At 40.0% G+C, this 19934-nt stretch overlaps 1 pseudogene; it reads left to right on the top strand.

The window, feature by feature from the left end:
* Positions 1-2071: 2071 nt before the first annotated feature.
* Positions 2072-17773, top strand: LOC116329663 (annotated as a pseudogene).
* The last annotated feature ends 2161 nt before the right edge of the window (positions 17774-19934 follow it).

The following is a 19934-nucleotide window of genomic DNA, read 5'->3' as shown; positions in this document are numbered from 1 at the left end:
AACCAAACTATGACATTGTTTGTTTTTCATTTTGCAATTAGAAACAAAGTTTTATGATATATACTCTAAGCAAAAGTGACACAGTAGTGGAATGGTTAGCACTGTTACCTCACAGTAAGAAGATCTCAGGGCTGGCTGGGACTCTGATGTGGAGCTTGGATTTTCTTCACTTGCTTCTCACTCGGTACTAAGGCTTCTCTCACAGTCAAAAGTAAAATTTAAAAAAGGTACAAAACAAAATACTAGTTAGAATAAGCCAACATCTGCATACATAAGCCATAGCGGAGAGAGTGTTATATCAATCAGAAGTGACAAATGTTGGGATCAGCTTTGAACCGACCCCAAAATAATAAAAGGCTAAAATAATATTACTGACCCCTGCTTAAATAAACAGCTTTGTGATTTTATCTTTGCCAACTGAATATCTTTGGCTTTAGGAATATTGGTGAAACATGTGATATAAATTGCAATCAAATGAGATGGGGTGTTGTGACTGTGCATGGTTCTTCCACATGCTACTGAGGCACTTGTTTACTAAAGTAATAAATTCTTAAATTGCCAGAATGACTTGTTTCTACAGACTTCTACAGACAGGAATTTTATCCCTAATATTATATAAATATAAAGATATTTGAGCAAATTCAAAAGAGGGCACCTGAAAATGCACCATAGTGAGAATGGTTTCCTTTAATATTAAATACCTAAATATTAAAAGAATTAAACAGTTACAGCCTGGATCACAATCAAAAGTTGACTGTTGCACAGCCCACCGACCCTTTGCAGAGCTACTACTGACACACCAGGACATGAACGCAGTTTAAATGTATGTATGCATTTCTCTGCTTGTGTGGTGGATTTTTGTGTGATATGTATAACTATGTAACTATATACTCTATATATCTATGTGCACTGAACATATATATTTTAACTTTCATGTAGAGTCTTAAGCACAAGACATTTTTGCTTCACCGAGGTTTATTAAGTTGGTACATTAACAGGGCAGTTAATGTAAGGGGAGAATTCTCCTGAATAATTTACTCTCCGGTAACTAACCTTTCCTAATACACACTCAATGTCTTTAACACAGTACAACCAAAACAGTAACATTGTAATAGAGATCCTGAACACATCACGATAAAATATCACACACACACACACACACACACACACACACACACACACACACACACACACACACACACACACACACACACACACACACACACATTGAACCCAAACTGAAGTGTTTTTATATATGAGAAAGCATGTAACCTGTGTATTATATGTTATAAGATTGTGCCACATGCTGTATAAGATTTAATAATTAGGATTAATGTGTGACCTTTGACCGTGTCATGACCTATTGTGATAAGCCAGAGCAAGGGGTACTCAGAGTCCTGACTGGCCTTTGGCCAAGACCTTGGCCGCTACCTGACCCCAGCAGCTGTGTTGGGCATGTGGGAAAGTTACCCAGCAGCAGGGGGCGGGGATACTGGTCCCTATATTAGGGGACCAGAGGACACCCCCAGAGCTTTTTTTCCTCCTGCTGCTGCTACCTGTCCGTCTCTGTGTTGCTCTGCTGTCTGTGCTTAAGGCTGTACACCCCGGGGTTTTGCTTTGCTTGCTTTCTGCTATGTAATTCTCTTGCTAAATGTCTGTATGTATTTTTCCTGCTGTTCATACGAGTCAGTGTATTAAACTCTGTTCTAAGAATTCTACTCTTTTACAGAGCATCTTTTTGAGTGTCTTGATTTTAATTGGATCTAAGAGGGCTGGATCTCCACATCGTTGGTGGGAGAAGGTTATCAGGATGGCTTCAAAAATTGGCGACCACACTTGCTGTTTTTGACTCATCAGTCTGTTGACATTTTGTTTTAGACAAAAAAGAGCATGTGAGTTTACCTGGTGACGCTACAGCGATGAAGAACGATGGACTGAAAAAACATAGATGAAGGGGTAGTTACGTCACTTGTCCAGGTGAAGGGGAAGTAATGAAACGGCGGCACTTTGGCTAAAGAGACAGGAAAACAGACAGCAGGCTGGAGGTGAGGTGGTACAGAGAAAATTCAAAACAGCACATCTTTACATGCGGTCAAAACGAAGCACTAAGTAAGAACTGTCGGAAATAAATTGCATTTTTATGACTAAGAAAAACATGCATGAAAATATTAAGGTTTTCAAAAACGTATAAACCATGTAGAAGAAACGATGTCCAGGATTTAAATATTTTACTGTAGTCACAGGAATTTCTTGGCCCCATTTAAAAATCCCGAAATCCTGTTTTGGGGTGTCAGATGAACACTCCAGCCTAGCAGGGGGCAGTATTACTCCTAAATGTTTAAAAGAATAAAAGAAGAAGAGTCTTTGCAAGCCTGCAGTGACGTCATCACTTCCTGATTATTATTTACTTTCACTTTATGACTTTGTGGAGCTGCAGATGATTGTCTCTGTGTAGAGGTGAGTAAAGCCCACGGTTCACTGCTGAGAGGTTCTCCTCAGTCAGAGCTGCGAGTTTGTGACACTCAGAATGAGGAGAAATCATTTTTTCTGCAGGTTTCTGTGCTTCAGCTGATTCTGTGATGGCGCTGTGTGAGAACACAGAGGAGCTTCCTCCTTCCTCTAAAGCCACACTCTGTGTGGAGACGAGACCATCACCAAAACTCAGAGGTCAGAGGACTTTCTTTACTGTCAGGGACTCTTCTGCATGCTTCAGCTCTGCATTTAAATAACTGCACTATCATTTTTACTCACATGTAAAACTGCGTGTGTGAAGCCCAGAGAAGCAGCATATACCCCACACTGCCCACCATGAACCTGAACCCGGACCCAGCTGTGTGTCCATGAGGAGCAGCAGGTCAAATGAGCGATATTTTTTTTTCAAACAAGGAGCACGGGAAACAAAGTGAGTTGTTGTCAGCATCAAAACGTATTCCCTTAATCACTATTTTAATTGTTGACAGTTACGTTTTGTTTCTTTAATTTTTTGCTGTGTAATCTTTGTTAAATGAGATGTCAGTTTCTTAAAACTCTCAAAAATCTGAGATATATATTCCAAAGTTCAGTTAATTAAACTTTTCACACAGAAGGGAGGTAATTTGGGGTTTATTCCACCTTCAGACTGGTTTTAGCCTTTTATGGAAATAAAGTTATAGTGTACCCAGAGGCACGTCTCTAAAAAAATAAAAATGCTCCACCAAATTGCAGCCAGGCTGCTATCTAACTAAAGCAATGTCACATTAAAGGTACTGGTTGTTTTCCTTGAGTACCTGCTGGTAAACTGGCAGTTAATATATCTCTTCCTGATGTGGTTAGTTCAGTGGTTCCCAAACTTTTTTTGCTGGGCCCCCCTTGTTTAACAAGAAAAATGTTCGCGCCCCCCCACCCCCGCGCGTGCACGCGCGCACGCACACGCACAAACACATCCTTCAACCACACCACCCATATTTTGCTCCATTGCGGTTTATTTCACACCTCAAACATTTATTAAACAATTAAGCAAATACAAATAATCTGCAATAAATTACAGGTAGTAAGAAAATAAACTACCAACTCTTTTACGCTCAGTCCGCACCTACACGGGTATTTTTGAACACGCAGCTGTTTCGGCCACATGTAAACGGCGTATCGAATCACCGAGAACGGAGATTTTTTAAAACTCCTTTTTTTTGCGTTTACGTGTGGACAAGGAATACAGAGTTCGTCACGCAATGTCAAAGGTATGTGCCTTTTTCACGTCACACTGTGCGCCACGTTATTGTTTACATGAGATGAATTGCAGAATGGCAGATAGAGACAAAATACTGTTAATCTGACTCTGCAGGTTTTACATGCTTACATATACAGGCCATTACTGTCCCTGCATTTAGAAAGGCAGAGGCATCACGGTGTAATTATTTTACGTGTAGTTGTTTTTTTTCCTGTGTAATAATGTTCAACATTGCTATCAATACATTTTTCAAAAAAACCCTCTACAAAATGGGTTCAAAAACATAAACAACTGTGGGATACTGTTTGTCCGTGATTTGAACAGCCCAGCGCTGCTCCCGACGCAGGGAAAACTAATTCTGCAGGGAGACCTACCTCAGCACAAAGGGAAGATATGCTTCACCATATTTTCTAGTCTTTGGCTTAGAATGAAGTTGGTTTGGAAACATATTCAGCGATGCTTCATCTCCTGCTTTGCGTTTGTGTGGGCGCCCCGTGCTAGCAGTGTCCAAGCGTTGTTTTTGTTTTTGGTTTTTTTCCCTTTTCATGCCGCGCCCCCCCTGCAATAGCTCTGCGCCCCCCCTAGGGGGCGGGCCCCACACTTTGGGAACCACTGGGTTAGTTGATTAAATGTGGTTAGAGTTTTTGAAAACGAGTAATGGGTTAAACTGTTCAGTGCTGTAGTGACACAGCAAATGTTTTATTTTTAATTTTCCATTTTTATTTCAGTTAACTTTATCTGCTGTTATTCAGGTTACAACAGATACCAGCATCTACTGAACCTGAACCTCAGCTTCAGCCCAGCTTTGCACCCACATTGTGTGATGAATCTGTTCTTCATAACTCCAGCGATGAACTCGACTCTGTTAACAAGACGTAAGTACTTCAGGGTGATGATGAAAACTGAATGCTATAGCATTCATCTTAGTGAAATGTGGAAGTTTCCAGTATAACCAGTCAGAGAACCTAAAGAGGAGCAATAGGTGGTTGTAGATGACTTGCTCCAGAGAACTTGAGAAGTTTACAGTGAAGGAGGGGAAGTTAGTGCAACCTGTTAGGACTAGACCCAGCTGAGGATGCTGATAGCTACAAAAACCTGCAGAGTAAGTTGTTAACTCTCAGAGGGTTCAGCATCACTCAAAGCTCACAGTCACTCACGTCCACTGTTTGAAGCCAAATGTTACTAGATGGACCTCTGCCTTGTGGGAGCTCATTTTTCACAATTCTTCCAGATTTGATGAGGAGAGTTCAGAGGTTCCCAGTGATCAGTCTGCCCAGCAGCATCAATCTTGTCTGGACTCAATCTTTATGGTGTGTACAACAACTTCTTTTACATGTGTTTTGTTCCCAGTCATCTCCATGCTGTACTTGTGTCTTGGTCTGATGGTTATCCTGATGATTCAAATCTGGTTTCATCATTTGTTATATTCTGTTCAAGCTGCTGGAGGACAACGTTATCACTTTTGTGAAAAATGAGCTGAAGAAGATCCAGAAGATTTTGTGTCCAGATAACTCAGAGAGTCAAATGGAGGAAGAGACGCTGTTGGGGGTTGAGGGTGAAGAACAGAGGAACAGAGAGGCATTGGTGAAGCTCGCCCTGCATTTTCTGAGGAAAATGAAACAGGACGAGTGGGCTGACCGTCTGCAGAACAGTAAGTAAAAATGAGCGTGATCAGTAAATGTGACAGTCATTTCAGTCATTTATCTGTGTAATATGGATGAGCAGTTCTCGAAAGAGCTGATATCTAACATTCTAAAAGTTAACAGAATGTGGGGGGGTGGGGGGCACTTGGGTCTCGGGTCTGTGTGCCCAGAGCTCAGTCTGCTCTGAGTGGGGGCCACGGTTTTCCCTGCGATGGTCCTCCTGGGGATCTCGTGCTCTGGGGGGGCCTCTGGATGTCTGGGGCTCGGGTCTCCTCCATGCCTGCCTCATGCCGTGGTGGGCAGGGCTATGGCTCCACACACACACTATCAGACACTTACATGGAGAAACCTTATGAACACAAGCCCGCTCACGCACACAGGTGTGCAAACAGGTAATCACAGAGACACACACTGTCTTGGTCAGCTGCTGCCTCTACTAATAATGCAAGGTATGTTTACAGTATGCTGCTCAGTAACATTTAATATATGTGATTTACTCTTATTAATGCACATATTGGCTGTTGCATTTTTTTCTCTGCTGCATTATTATTTTTTTCTTCAACAGGTGTTGAAGCAGATTCTCTCTCTCTCTGTCTCTTCCTCTCTCTCTCTCTCTCCCCTTCTGTTAACTTTTTGCCAGTTTCTCTTTCTTGATATATAAAAATTTTTTTATTATATGACATTATTGTGCAGCTCCTAAAGAGTTACAGGTTTTAGTTACTTTAGGTGTGGTTAAAGTGAAGTGTTTCACAGTTATTTTATACTTAAATTTCCACTGAAAACACTACCTGAACTTCTTTTATGCTTACGTTTGACTTCTGCCGTGTCACTACTATTGCACAGTTGGTGCTGCTGGTACCTTGTTTCAGTAGATTCAGACTTCAAATGAGGTAGTCTATAATTGGTGACAGTAACACATTCAAAAAGAAGGATAGGAAATGCCCTTTAGTTAGCTGCACTTATAAATGGCACTGCCTGCAAGCGTCAATAAAATGTTCAGTATCTTTTTTTTTAATGAATGTTGTCGCATGACACCATGCACAGATTGCTCGAGAGTTATCCACCATATTGGACTTAATTTAATCACAGGTTGCTATGCAAAAATGTGAAAATAACCTAGGTTACACTCTCTTCTCCAAAATACGAACTGAACATTTTAGATTAAATCTAATCTAAGTATATCGAGTAACACTGAAGAATGAACATGAAATTATACTGCCCTGATTTCTTTTTTAGTCTCTTTTTACTTTAATTTTTAAATAACTGGTTAATTTACTCTTTTATTGCTAACAAGAGAAGAACCATAACAGCACATTCTGTTGTACTTCATTATATTCCTACTATCTTCTGAATTCTTCTGCCATTGTTATCCCAAGATGGCAAAACAACAGCATCTGCTGTACACAAGGCATATACAGTACTGTTACTACTGTAAACTTTGATTGTGCATTTCTTTGGTAGATTATTGCTCACTGATGCAATTTCTGTTCATTTAGAACTTTTTGCTCCACAATGTCAACGTAAACTTAAAAGTAATCTGAAGAACAAGTTCCAGTGTGTGTTTGAGGGGATCGCTAAAGCAGGAAACCCAACCCTTCTGAATCAGATCTACACTGAGTTCTACATCACAGAGGGAGGGACTGCAGAGGTCAATGATGAACATGAGGTCAGACAGCTTGAAACAGCATCCAGCAAGCCAGACAGACCAGAAACAACAATCAAACGAGAAGACATCTTTAAAGCCTCACCTGGAAGAGATGTGCCAATCAGAACAGTGCTGACAAAGGGAGTGGCCGGCATTGGGAAAACAGTCTTAATTCAAAAGTTAACTCTAGACTGGGCTGAAAACATAAGCAACCAGGACATTCAGTTCACATTTCCATTTACATTCAGAGAGCTGAATGTGCTGAAAGAGAAGCAGTTCAGTTTGGTGGGACTTGTTCATCACTTCTTTACCGAAACCAAAAAAGCAGGAATATGCAGGTTTGAACACTTCCAGGTCATGTTCATCTTGGATGGTCTGGATGAGTGCCGACTTCCTTTGGACTTTCACAACACTGAGATCCTAACTGATTTTACACAGTCCGCCTCAGTGGATGTGCTGCTGACAAACCTCATCAGGGGGAAACTGCTTCCCTCCGCTCGTGTCTGGATAACCACACGACCTGCAGCAGCCAATCAGATTCCTCCTCAGTTTGTTAACATGGTGACAGAAGTCAGAGGGTTCACTGACCCACAGAAGGAGGAGTACTTCAGGAAGAGATTCAGAGATAAGGAGCAGGCCAGCAAGATCTACTCCCACATCAAATCATCACGAAGCCTCCACATCATGTGCCACATCCCAGTCTTCTGTTGGATCACTGCTACAGTTCTGGAGGATATGTTGAAAACCAGGGAGGGAGGAATATTACCTAAGACTCTGACTGAGATGTACATCCATTTCCTGGTGGTTCAGTCCAAAGTAAGGAAGATCAAGTATGATGGTGGTGCTGAGACAGATTGTCACTGGGGTCCAGAAAGCAAGAAGATGATTGAATCTCTGGGAAAACTGGCTTTTGACCAGCTGCTGAAAGGAAACCTGATCTTTTATGAATCAGACCTGACAGACTGTGGCATCGATATCAGAGCAGCCTCAGTGTACTCAGGAGTGTTCACACAGATCTTTAAAGAGGAAAAAGGGCTATATCAGGACACAGTGTTCTGCTTCATCCATCTGAGCGTTCAGGAGTTTCTGGCTGCTCTTCATGTCCATCTGACCTTCATCAACTATGGAGTCAGCGTGCTACCAGAGGAACAAACAGCATCTCAGACATCTGAAACACCTAAAAATAAGATTGTAAAGACAGACTTCTACCAACTTGCTGTGGACAAAGCTTTGCAGAGTCCAAATGGACACCTGGACTTGTTCCTCCGCTTCCTCCTGGGTCTTTCATTGCAGTCAAATCAGGATCTTTTAAAAGGCCTGCAGACACAGACAGAAAGCACTTCAGAAACCAATCAGGAAACAGTCCAGTACATTAAGATGAAGATAAGTGAGAATCTGTCTGCAGAGAAAAGCATCAATCTGTTCCACTGTCTGAATGAACTGAACGACCGTTCTCTAGTGGAGGAGATCCAACAGTCCCTGAGTTCAAGAAGCCTCTCTGTGGATAAACTGTCTCCTGCCCAGTGGTCAGCTCTGGTCTTCATCTTACTGTCATCAGAAAAGGATCTGACCTGAAGAAATACTCTGCTTCAGAGGAGGCTCTTCTGAGGCTGCTGCCTGTGGTAAAAGCCTCAAATAAAGCTCTGTAAGTACATAGTGACATACAGTAAAAACATGAAAAATTCACTATTATTTTGATTATATAATTTTATTTTTTTCACATAATCTTTTTAGACTGACTGCCTGTAACCTCTCAAAGGTTAGGATTATCCTGTTTTTTAAAAAGTTGTAAATCCTGATTTATCAGTAAGTGAATATATATCCTTTGGAGCGGTAGTCATAAGTTCGACTGGATACAAACGCACGCCTGGGCGTCTATATCCAGTTAGGGTCCTAAATCTAGACTCCCCATGCTAAGCGAGCACAGACATGAGCGAAAGAGATAAATATGAAGTCATGCCGGCTCAGACCTTACCCGGATCAACAAGGTCCGCGTCTTCTCATCAGGGCACCCTGACCCCTGAGTCAATACTTTGTAGAACCACCTTTTGCTGCAATTACAGCTGCCAGTCTTTTGGGGTATGTCTCTGCCAGCTTTGCACATTTAGAGACTGAAATTCTTGCCAATTCTTCTTTGCAAAACAGCTCCACAGCTGCCTTGTGACGGCCTCAGAGGTTGTCTAAGAGAATGTTGGGAGCAACAACACCATGAAGTCCAAAGAACACACCAGACAGGTCAGGGATAGAGTTATTGAGAAATTTAAAGCAGGCTTAGGCTACAAAAAGATTTCCCAAGCCTTGAACATCCCACGGAGCACTGTTCAAGCGATCATTCAGAAATGGAAGGAGTATGGCACAACTGTAAACCTACCAAGACAAGGCCGTCCACCTAAACTCACAGGCCGAACAAGGAGAGCGCTGATCAGAAATGCAGCCAAGAGGCCCATGGTGACTCTGGATGAGCTGCAGAGATCTACAGCTCAGGTGGGGGAATCTGTCCATAGGACAACTATTAGTCGTGCACTGCACAAAGTTGACCTTTATGGAAGAGTGGCAAGAAGAAAGCCATTGTTAACAGAAAACCATAAGAAGTCCCGTTTGCAGTTTGCCACAAGCCATGTGAGGGACACAGCAAACATGTGGAAGAAGGTGCTCTGGTCAGATGAGACCAAAATGGAACTTTCTGGCCAAAATGCAAAACGCTATGTGTGGCTGAAAACTAACACTGCACATCACTCTGAACACACCATCCCCACTGTCAAATATGGTGGTGGCAGCATCTTGCTCTGGGGGTGCTTCTCTTCAGCAGGGACAGGGAAGCTGGTCAGAGTTGATGGGAAGATGCATGGAGCCAAATACAGGGCAATCTTGGAAGAAAACCTCTTGGAGTCTGCAAAAGACTTGACACTGGGGCGGAGGTTCACCTTCCAGCAGGACAACGACCCTAAACATAAAGCCAGGGCAACAATGGAATGGTTTAAAACAAAACATATCCATGTGTTAGAATGACCCAGTCAAAGTCCAGATCTAAATCCAATCGAGAATCTGTGGCAAGATCTGAAAATTGCTGTTCACAAACGCTGTCCATCTAATCTGATTGAGCTGGAGCTGTTTTGCAAAGAAGAATGGGCAAGGATTTCAGTCTCTAGATGTGCAACGCTGGTAGAGACATACCCTAAAAGACTGGCAGCTGTAATTGCAGCAAAAGGTGGTTCTACAAAGTATTGACTCAGGGGGCTGAATAATTACGCACACCCCACTTTTCAGTTATTTATTTGTAAAAAATGTTTGGAATCATGTATGATTTTTGTTCCACATCTCACGTGTACACCACTTTGTATTGGTCTTTCACCTGGAATTCCAATAAAATTGATTCATGTTTGTGGCTGTAATGTGACAAAATGTGGAAAAGTTCATGGGGGCCGAATACTTTTGCAAGCCACTGTATATGGATACACCATAATAAAATGGGAATGGTTGGTGATATTAAAGTCCTGTTTGTGGCACATTAGTATATGTGAGGGAGCAAACTCCTCAAGATGGGTGGTGACCAGTGTTGGGTAAGTTACTTTAAATTAGTAACTTAGTTACATTACTAGTTACTTCTCTAAAAAAGTAACTCAGTTACTTCAAGTTACTCGTTACTTTCAAAGTAACTAGTTACTAGGGAAAGTAACTTTGGTTTTACTCAGAATTCTCTTGTTAATGTGTTGCTTCCGTAACTGGATACCCAGCAAGATTGTCAGTCTTCTAGCTTGCTTACTTGCCACAAGTGCACTGTGCCACCTACCAACAGAAAGGAAAAAATAATGCGCACATTTCCACGAGAGAAATCCCACGCCTGGACTGTCGTTGACCGCCGCCATGATTCTAGCCTGCTTTTTACATCCAACACAAAAACTGCAGTCGTGGTGCTTTTGATTGTACTCAGAACTTGGAAATTCTGCCTTCTGAATAGGAAGATGTAGGTAACACCAGACTGCAGATGAGCTGCATACAGAGCTGGACTGGGACAAAAAAATCGTCCCGGGCATTTTGACTAGAGACCGGCCCGCCATTATAGGACAAATCATAAAGCCTTTGAATGAAAACAAACACTGTTGTGACAGTGATGTACACTGTTCTGATGGTATATATGTATCAATCTATCAATTGTTTGTTGTAAGACTCAGATAATTATTTTTTTTAAAAGCGAGACATTTTAAATGAGAATAATAAAGAAAAGTATTTCCTTGTCCCCCCCCTTTCCCTGTTAATGCCCTACCTGGCCCCCTGGCAAAACTTTGCTAGACCCGCCCCTGCACAGTTACCAGCTGTCAGCTAAGTAGAAAAGGATCCTGGTGTTATTTGTCTCTCAGAAACAGTTCATAACTTCCTTTCAACTCATTCATGTCACCTAAAAGGTAAATCTGTTTCTCCATCACCTGTTCAGCTCTGATGATTCAGTAAGGACATCTCCTGGTTTCGTCTGCATGTTTCCCTCTCACCAGATAACCAAACCGACATCATGACCAGCAGCTTTACAGCTGTGGCTCCAGAAGACATCAGCTGATACTAGAAATTAATATTAAATAAATTCTAACAACAGCTGATAAAGCTTAAACGTGATGCTGTTGTTTAACGCGACATCCGCTGGTTTCCTCTTTCTGGCGCAAAGTGGGCGATAAATAAACAAGAGAGAAAAGCCGATCAGCTGATCATTGATCAGTTTCGTGATTGAAGTAGAAACGGGAGAGAATGACAGAAGAAGAGGCAGCTGTGCAGCTTCAGCTTTGTGTCTTTTTCATTGTAGCTGAAGTCCGGGACAAACTGTTCCTTTTCACCTCAGTACGAAACGCGTAATATTTTCTTTGAATGCGAGATGATTCTGTTTTTTACGGGACGGTTGGCAACTCTAATAATTAACCGTATGAACAAAATAAAGTTCAACATCAGTAACATAGCACCCACCCAGCTGTATAGAAACTCCGTCATGCTAGCTAGCACGCAGTACGAAAAAGTCAGCATACCGAAAATAAACTCCACCTAAACTTGGTTTATATCTGACTCAGATAGACTGCAGGTCATAACTTCTTACCTGAAGTTCAGTTCACCTGACACGCGGACCAGCGGCAGCTTCGGGTCTCTCCTCTTGCCTCCCTTTTCCTTCATCCACCTGCTGGCCTCCACCACTTGCTAATGTTATTGAATCTGTGGAAACTCTGCGATATCCACCACACGAAGTAACGAGTAACAAGCCTATCTAAATCCCAGTAACGAGTAACGCGTTCCTGGTTTTGGCATAATAACTAGTTACCGTGCTCGTTACCACAATAATAACGTAGTTATTGTAACGCGTTACTTAATAACGCGTTAGTCCCAACACTGGTGGTGACCATGGTGGCCATTTAGAAGTCGGCTATCTTGGATACAACTTTTGTTTTTTCAATAGGAAGAGGGCCATGTGACACATCAAACTTATTGGTAATGTCACAAGAAAAACAATGGTGTGCTTGGTTTCAACGTAACTTTATTCTTTCATGAGTTATTTACAAGTTTCTGACCACTTATAAAATGTGTTCAATGTGCTGCCCATTGTGTTGGATTGTCAATGCAACCCTCTTCTCCCACTCTTCACACACTGATAGCAACACCGCAGGATGGCCGACTTCTAAATGGCCACCATAGTCACCACCCATCTTGAGGAATTTGTCCCCTCACATATACTAATGTGCCACAAACAGGACTTTAATATCACCAACCATTCCCATTTTATTACGGTGTATCCATATAAATGGCCCACCCTGTATATATCTATATCTATATATCTGTATCTGTATATGTATATATGTGTGTGTGTGTGTGTGTGTGTGTGTGTGTGTGTTATTATACAGCAAAGTTTCTGAACAATCCTAGACTTCTAAAGTCTACGTATTTATAATTTGATGATAAACTAGACATGTTGTTTTTAAATTATGTCAAAAATGGCTAATGGTTTTTATCAAAAAGGGTAACCATAAAACAATATATGTGCCAATTTTTGCAGTCATGGTTGCCATGATATTTTAAGTAGAGATAAGATCAAAGTTACCAACTTGTGTTCTTATCTGAGTGATAGTTTAATTAGTGACATTAAATAATCAGTAATTAAGTTATAAACAGTAATAATTTGCATTTTAATTTAATTGAATTTGGTAAAATTGCCATAGTTGGCAAGACATTATGTTTACTGACTGGTTCATTGAGCTGTACAATGCACTTTGTTTCATGATTAAAACATTTATAATTTTTCACATTATTTTTTTAGACTGAGTGGATGTAATCTCTCAAAGCCAGGCTGTAAAGCTCTGACTTCAGTTCTCATCAACCAGTCCTCTAGTCTGATTGGACTGGACCTGAGTAACAACAATCTGCAGGATTCAGGGTTAACAGAGCTGTCTGTTGGACTGGGGACACCACACTGTAAACTGGAAATTCTAAGGTTAGGATTATCCTGTGTTGTGAAAATGTGTAAAGCTTGATTTACATCAGTAAATAAACCTTTTAAGAGATTTCTCACATAAATAAAATCTATTCAAGTAATTTTTTATGAGTAAAACATTTTACTAATCCTTAACTCTTTATAGAAGAGATGATCTAAAATTGAAGTACTTCATAAACTTTTATATTACAGGGTGTGACATCTGCAGTTGTATTGTCCCTTGAAAGTGTAGCTCACTGACAAAAATCCCTCTTTTTAAGCACAGAAAGTTTTTCTGTTTTTTTCCCTCTAATTCTCCGTAATTTAGGATTTATCAAAGGAGTAATCATAAAACCCAAATTTGCCCATTTTTACTGGGATATATAGAGGTTCTTTAAATATTTTAAGAAGTGATAACGTCAGAAAAAGTGATAACATCAAAACTTCTGTCTCTATATAGATGAATGATAGTTTATTCTAGTGATAATTGTAATATCGGCAATTAACTTAAATTGTAACTGTTAATATTTTTCATTTCATTGAATTTGTAATATTGTGTTACATTGCTATAGTTGAAGATGTTGTGCTCATTGATTGGTTCATGCATTTACTCAAACCAAATATTTTGTTCTTTATTGTCTTTTCAGCCTGAGTGTCTGTAACTTGTCAGACAAAAGCTGTGAAACTCTCTCCTCAGTTCTCTGCTCCCAGTCATCAAATCTGAGAGAGCTTGACCTGAATAACAACAATGTGAAGGATTCAGGAGTGAAGGCACTGTCAGTTGGACTGGCAAGTCAACACTGCAAACTAGAAACTCTCAGGTTGGGATTAGCCTGTAGAATCAGTCTTTACATTTTGAGTTACAGTGATAAATTAACCAAAGAATTACTATTTTTTGTACTTATATTGTTTTATTGTATTGCATTGTATTGTATTGGCTTTTCTTTCTACCTTTTTGGGTTATGTACAGTTTGTACAGCCCTTGAATCTATGTTAGTAATTTGGTTTTAGCTAGTATAGCTAGCTTATATAATACTATCTAGTAGTATATTCTAGTGTAACACCAATGATATCTTATTGATTTAAATTAATACAGTAGAAACAGTGGTTTCAGACTTAACTGTTTTTGACTGCATCTAAAGATGTTTAAATTATTTTTTTTTTTAACAAAGACCAGGTTTGTAATGAGGTTGAATTAAAGATTGTCTATTTTTTTTTTTAATTGTATGATGGATTGTACCATCTATTTTTGAAATGGAAACTTTGAGGTCAGTTCTGATTTTTTTTTTTCTTCCTTTATCTAATTTATTCCTTTAGAAATGGACTGGGATTTATGATACAGATTGTTCTATTACTGAGCACTCAGAGTGCTTGTTCCACTTACATCCACATCTAGATAAGGAGTCTTTTTCAGTTTGTTTTAATTTAACTGAATTTGGTATTTTGTAAAGTTCTTGTTAAGAAAAGATTTTATGTTTCTAGTATTTAAACCAAACATCTTTTTTGTTCATTATTGTCTTTCAGACTTACTCTCTGTAACCTGTCAGACAAAAGCTGTGAAACTCTCTCCTCAGTTCTCTGCTCCCAGTCATCAAATCTGAGAGAGCTGGACCTGAATAACAACAATGTGAAGGATTCAGGAGTGAAGGCACTGTCAGTTGGACTGGCAAGTCAGCACTGCAAACTGGAAACTCTCAGGTTGGGATTAGCCTGTAGAATCAGTCTTTACATTTTAAGTTACAGTGATAAATTAACCAAAGAATTACTACTTTTTGTACTTTTGTTTTGATATAGTACTACTTTGTAATATTGTGTTCTAATTGAACAGCAGTATTATCTGATTAATGGTTTAAGTAATAGTTTAAGATAAACCAGTAATCTGGTATGAATTAAAATAAAGAAAAAAATGATGATAGTAATTTGCTTAATCCCACAGAACTTAACAATATCTTACTCTTGTGATGTAGTAACCTCTCTATTCCTGTAGTAGCCTCAAATTGCTAGACTTGCACCATTTTGTGTGCCTGCAGGCTGTCGGGCTGCTTGATCACAAAGGATGGCTGTGCTTCTCTGGCCTCAGCTCTGAACTCCAACATCTCTCATCTGAAAGTGCTGGACTTGAGTTACAATCATCCAGACGATGCAGGAGTGGAGCTTCGGGCTGGAGTAAAGAACCAACACTGGAAACTGGAAACCCTAAGGTTGGTGACATGACATTATTGTTAATGACTGAGCAGAATTACGGTGGATGTTGATACACTAGATTTAATGTCTGTTTGCATGTTGAGAGATGTGGTGCTTACATTTGTCATTTCAGGGTGGAACCTGCTGGAGCCAAGTGGTTGAAACCAGGTTTGAAGAAGTGTAAGTGTTTTTTTTATTTATTCATGAAAACCCCTTTTAAAAATTCAGCTGTCTTTTAATTTTGACATTATTCTCTGAAGATGATCAGTGCTAGTATGTGTCATCAAGTGTCAAGTGAACAGATGGTACATTTCTGTTTCAGTTCACAACCACCACAACAGCCATCCACAGTAAGAATCTGGTTAGATACCATATTTCTAAGTTTTTCAGGGCCGAGTACAATAACCTCAGCTTTATCTGAATTTAGAAGCAGAAAATTAGAGGTAATTCAGATCCTTATGTCTTTAAGACATTCCTGCAGTTTAACTAATTTGTGTGTGTCATCTGGCTTCATGGATAGATAAAGTTGGGTCTCATCTGCATAGCAGTGAAAATGTATGATGATACTGCCTAAGGGAAGCATGTATAATGTAAACAGAATTGGTCCTAGCACTGAACCCTGTGGAACTTCATATTTAACCTTAGTGTGTGAAGAGGACTCTCTATTTACATGATACAATTGATTACAAAGTTACTGAATATAAGCAATAGCTCTAATATATAAATAAATACTCAATTATAAATATCCAGAATATTACATAGTTTAAATATATATGATTGACATTTTGTTCTAAAGTGTAAAACTTTGTTATTTGTCAATTTCACTGTAGAGGATGTGCAAAAGGGTGTAACTATTGCACTGTGTACTGTGCATCAGATGGAGGAGTTGTACAGTGAGATATGAGACAGGCAGGAATGATTTCCTGTGTAGTTCAGTGGTACATTATGGGTAATCTCAGTCCCTCACTGAATGTGCTCCTATGACAGGCCAGCATGTCATGGAGTGGGTGGGAGATGTTATCCAGCATTGTCTTTATCTTGGATAACATCCGCCTATCCGGCGCCACCTTAAGGGAGTCCAGCTCCTTCCCCTCAAAATTACTGGCCTTGCACATCAGTTTATGCCCCAGCATGCAACAGCATAGAGAGAGCGGGGCATTGGCCACAACGGACTCAGAGAAAATCCGGAGCATTGTCCAACAGATGTTAAAAGGCCTCAGCCACCTCAAAAAATGGAGACGACTCTGGCCCTTCCCTTTAACTTGCAGTGGTGTTTTTAACTCAGTCCAGTTTAATGTCAATGTGTACTCTGAAATATTATGGTCAACAGTACTAAACGCTGCACGGAGGTGTAGCAGGAAAAGCACAAAAATAAGTCCACCGTCAGAAGCCATAAGAAGAGCATTTGTAACCTTAAATAGTGATGTTTGTGTTTTGCGATAAATTCTGAATCGTGACTAACTGATTAATAACTGCAGCTGCATTATGTCTCTTTTTCTTGACAGATTTCTGTGAACTCATAGTCGACACAAACACTATAAACAAAAACCTCAAACTGTCTGCCAACAACCGGAAGGTGACACATGTAAGAAACGATCTGATTTATCCTCGTCATCATGACAGATTTCTTGACTGGTGTCAGCTGCTGTGTAAAGATGTTTTACATGGTCGCTGTTACTGGGAGGTGGAGTGGACAGGTGAGGTTGATATATCAGTAAGTTATAGAGGAATAGGAAGGAAAGGAGAACGAAAGAACTGCAGATTTGGAGAGAATCCTCAGTCCTGGAGTCTGGACTGCTCTAATGCCCGTGGCTACGCCGTGTATCACAATCAGAGAAAATCACCCATTCACCCCTCCTCCTCGTGCCCTCCCTGTGGTTCTAAGCGAGTAGCAGTGTATGTGGACTGTCCTGCTGGCACTGTGTCCTTCTACAATGTCTCCAGTGACTCTCTGATCCACCTCCACACCTTCAACACTATATTCACTGAACCTCTTTATCCTGGCTTTGGAATCTGGCACCATTCATGTGGTTCCTCGGTGCGTCTGTGTTCTGTGTGGGTGGAAGAATCTCCTTCTGTCAGAGAAACTGTGTAACTGCAGATCTCCAAAAGTTGATTCTGTTCATCTGGACGTAGCGTTTTGTGGGAGAAACGTTTCGTCACTCATCCAAGTGACTTCTTCCGTCTCAGCTGACTGCAGATTTCCCTAATCTTATAAACAGCCCATTGTTCCTTCACTGGGCTGGTTTCAGTCATTATGCAATGTACTGTTTATAAGATTTGAGGAAACCTGCAGTCAGCTGAGACTGAAGAAGTCACTTGGATGAGTGACGAAACGTTTCTCCCACAAAACGCTACGTCCAGATGAACAGAATCAACTTCTGGAGATTTATTTACCTGGATGATTGAGCATGCATCAAGACGTAACTGCAGATACACAGACAAATCTACAGGCTCTCATGGACTCACATTTAACGTCTACATGAGGGATTCATTAAGAATTTAAAGATTGTGTCTCATTATTGCAGTGATTCTGTAACTGCTGAGTTTCTTTAGTGTCTTATGTAAATCATTTTGACCTGCCTGGTTGATGAAAGATGCATTTTTGTAACTTTCACTTACAGAACTGTTTTGTACTAATATTTAGATAAAAACTGAAAAGTAAGCTTTAAACACTGAAATTCACACTACAACTACACTAATGTAAGATAAGTATATTGTATAATATGATACTTTATAAAGGATATACTATGCATGTGGTAGATATAAGTATCTCAGTTGATTATGTATTAAAGAAAAGAAAACAACTCTTGATCAAGTTTTGAAACACCATCTATTGTCAGCACAACTGTACTTAGAAACAGATTTACATACGTCATTAATCGTTCACTGCAGTCAAGTTCTGAAGGAGAATTAAAGCGAATGATTCAGCTGAATAGTTTCAAATCACATTTGTCTCTGTGTAGATTTTGAATAAAATGACGATCATTACTTGTCTTTATTAGCACTGCACTGTTTTTTTCATTATCTGATTATCAGAATTATATCTTTCTGATATAAACATTAACAAGATAGAGTAGTTACTCATTGTGTCCATTGGAGGGCAGCGATCCTCATAGATTATATCCCTTTACCAGTTTTCCATTTAAAAGTAAATAAAACTTCAAGTTAAAATAAATGAGCATTAATTTAAAGACAAAAAGAACATCATAGAAGGAGAAAAAATACATTACGTGAGTGAAAGAAGCAAAGATTTCAAGACAAACACTGTAAATTTTTATTTTGGTTGCAGAGTAGAAATTAATAACTAAGTGTTGAGTTGACTGTGAAGAGCCCATCAGACTGACCTCACTTGTGTGCTTCAGCTGTACTGACATTTACTGCATTTACATACTTTAGCAACAAAATTAACCAATAATGAAACTATGATTTCAGTCATATTGAAGAGGGATGGATGGATGGTCTTATCAGATTGGCTCAAGGGCGTAGATTTGGTTTTGGCATTGGTGGGGACGGATGATTCAACCACCGAACCCTGCACTGTTTCTTTTTTTTTCCTTTTTGTCTTTGCTTCTTGATAAAAAAGGAGAAATATACTTGCCTACATATGCTATTCTACATGCTTTTAAACCATTTAAAATTACAAGTCATAGTTTTATATGTGAATAATATAATGTTAAATTACTATTACTATTGGCTGTACCTGCTGCGGAGACTCAGGTCGTTTGGAGTGGAGGGCCCACTCCTGAAGACCTTCTATGACTCTGTGGTGGCCTCAGCCATCCTCTATGGTGTGGTCTGCTGGGGTGGCAGCATCTCTGCTGGGGACAGGAAGAGACTGAACAGGCTGATCAGAAGGGCCAGCTCTGTTCTAGGATGCCCTCTGGACCCAGTGGAGGTGGTGAGTCACAGGAGAATGGTGGCTAAGCTGTCATCCCTGTTGGACAACATCTCCCACCCCACGCAGGAGACTAACAGCACTGCGCAGCTCCTTCAGTGGGAGACTGCGGCACCCACGGTGTGGGACGGAGAGATTTCGCAGGTCTTTCCTCCCCACTGCTGTCAGACTCCACAACAAAGACTCCAACTGATCAAACACACACATCCACACATGTGCAATAACACTAAGTGCAATACTCTTTTTCTGACAAAGTTGTATTTTTACTCAGTTGTATAAAGCATTTGTATTCTATTTTTATCCTATTGTATATTTTATTCTATTTATTCTACTGTATATAGCATTTTATTTTATTCTATTCTGTACAGTTGTGTACAGTATTTTATTCTTATTGTATTCTAATTTTTGCTATATAACTT

The sequence above is a fragment of the Oreochromis aureus genome, linkage group 2 (assembly GCF_013358895.1).
Source record: "Oreochromis aureus strain Israel breed Guangdong linkage group 2, ZZ_aureus, whole genome shotgun sequence".
Classification (NCBI taxonomy): Eukaryota; Metazoa; Chordata; class Actinopteri; order Cichliformes; family Cichlidae; genus Oreochromis; species Oreochromis aureus.
Note: the sequence above shows the minus strand (reverse complement) of the source record. Positions and strands in the feature narration are given on the sequence as shown.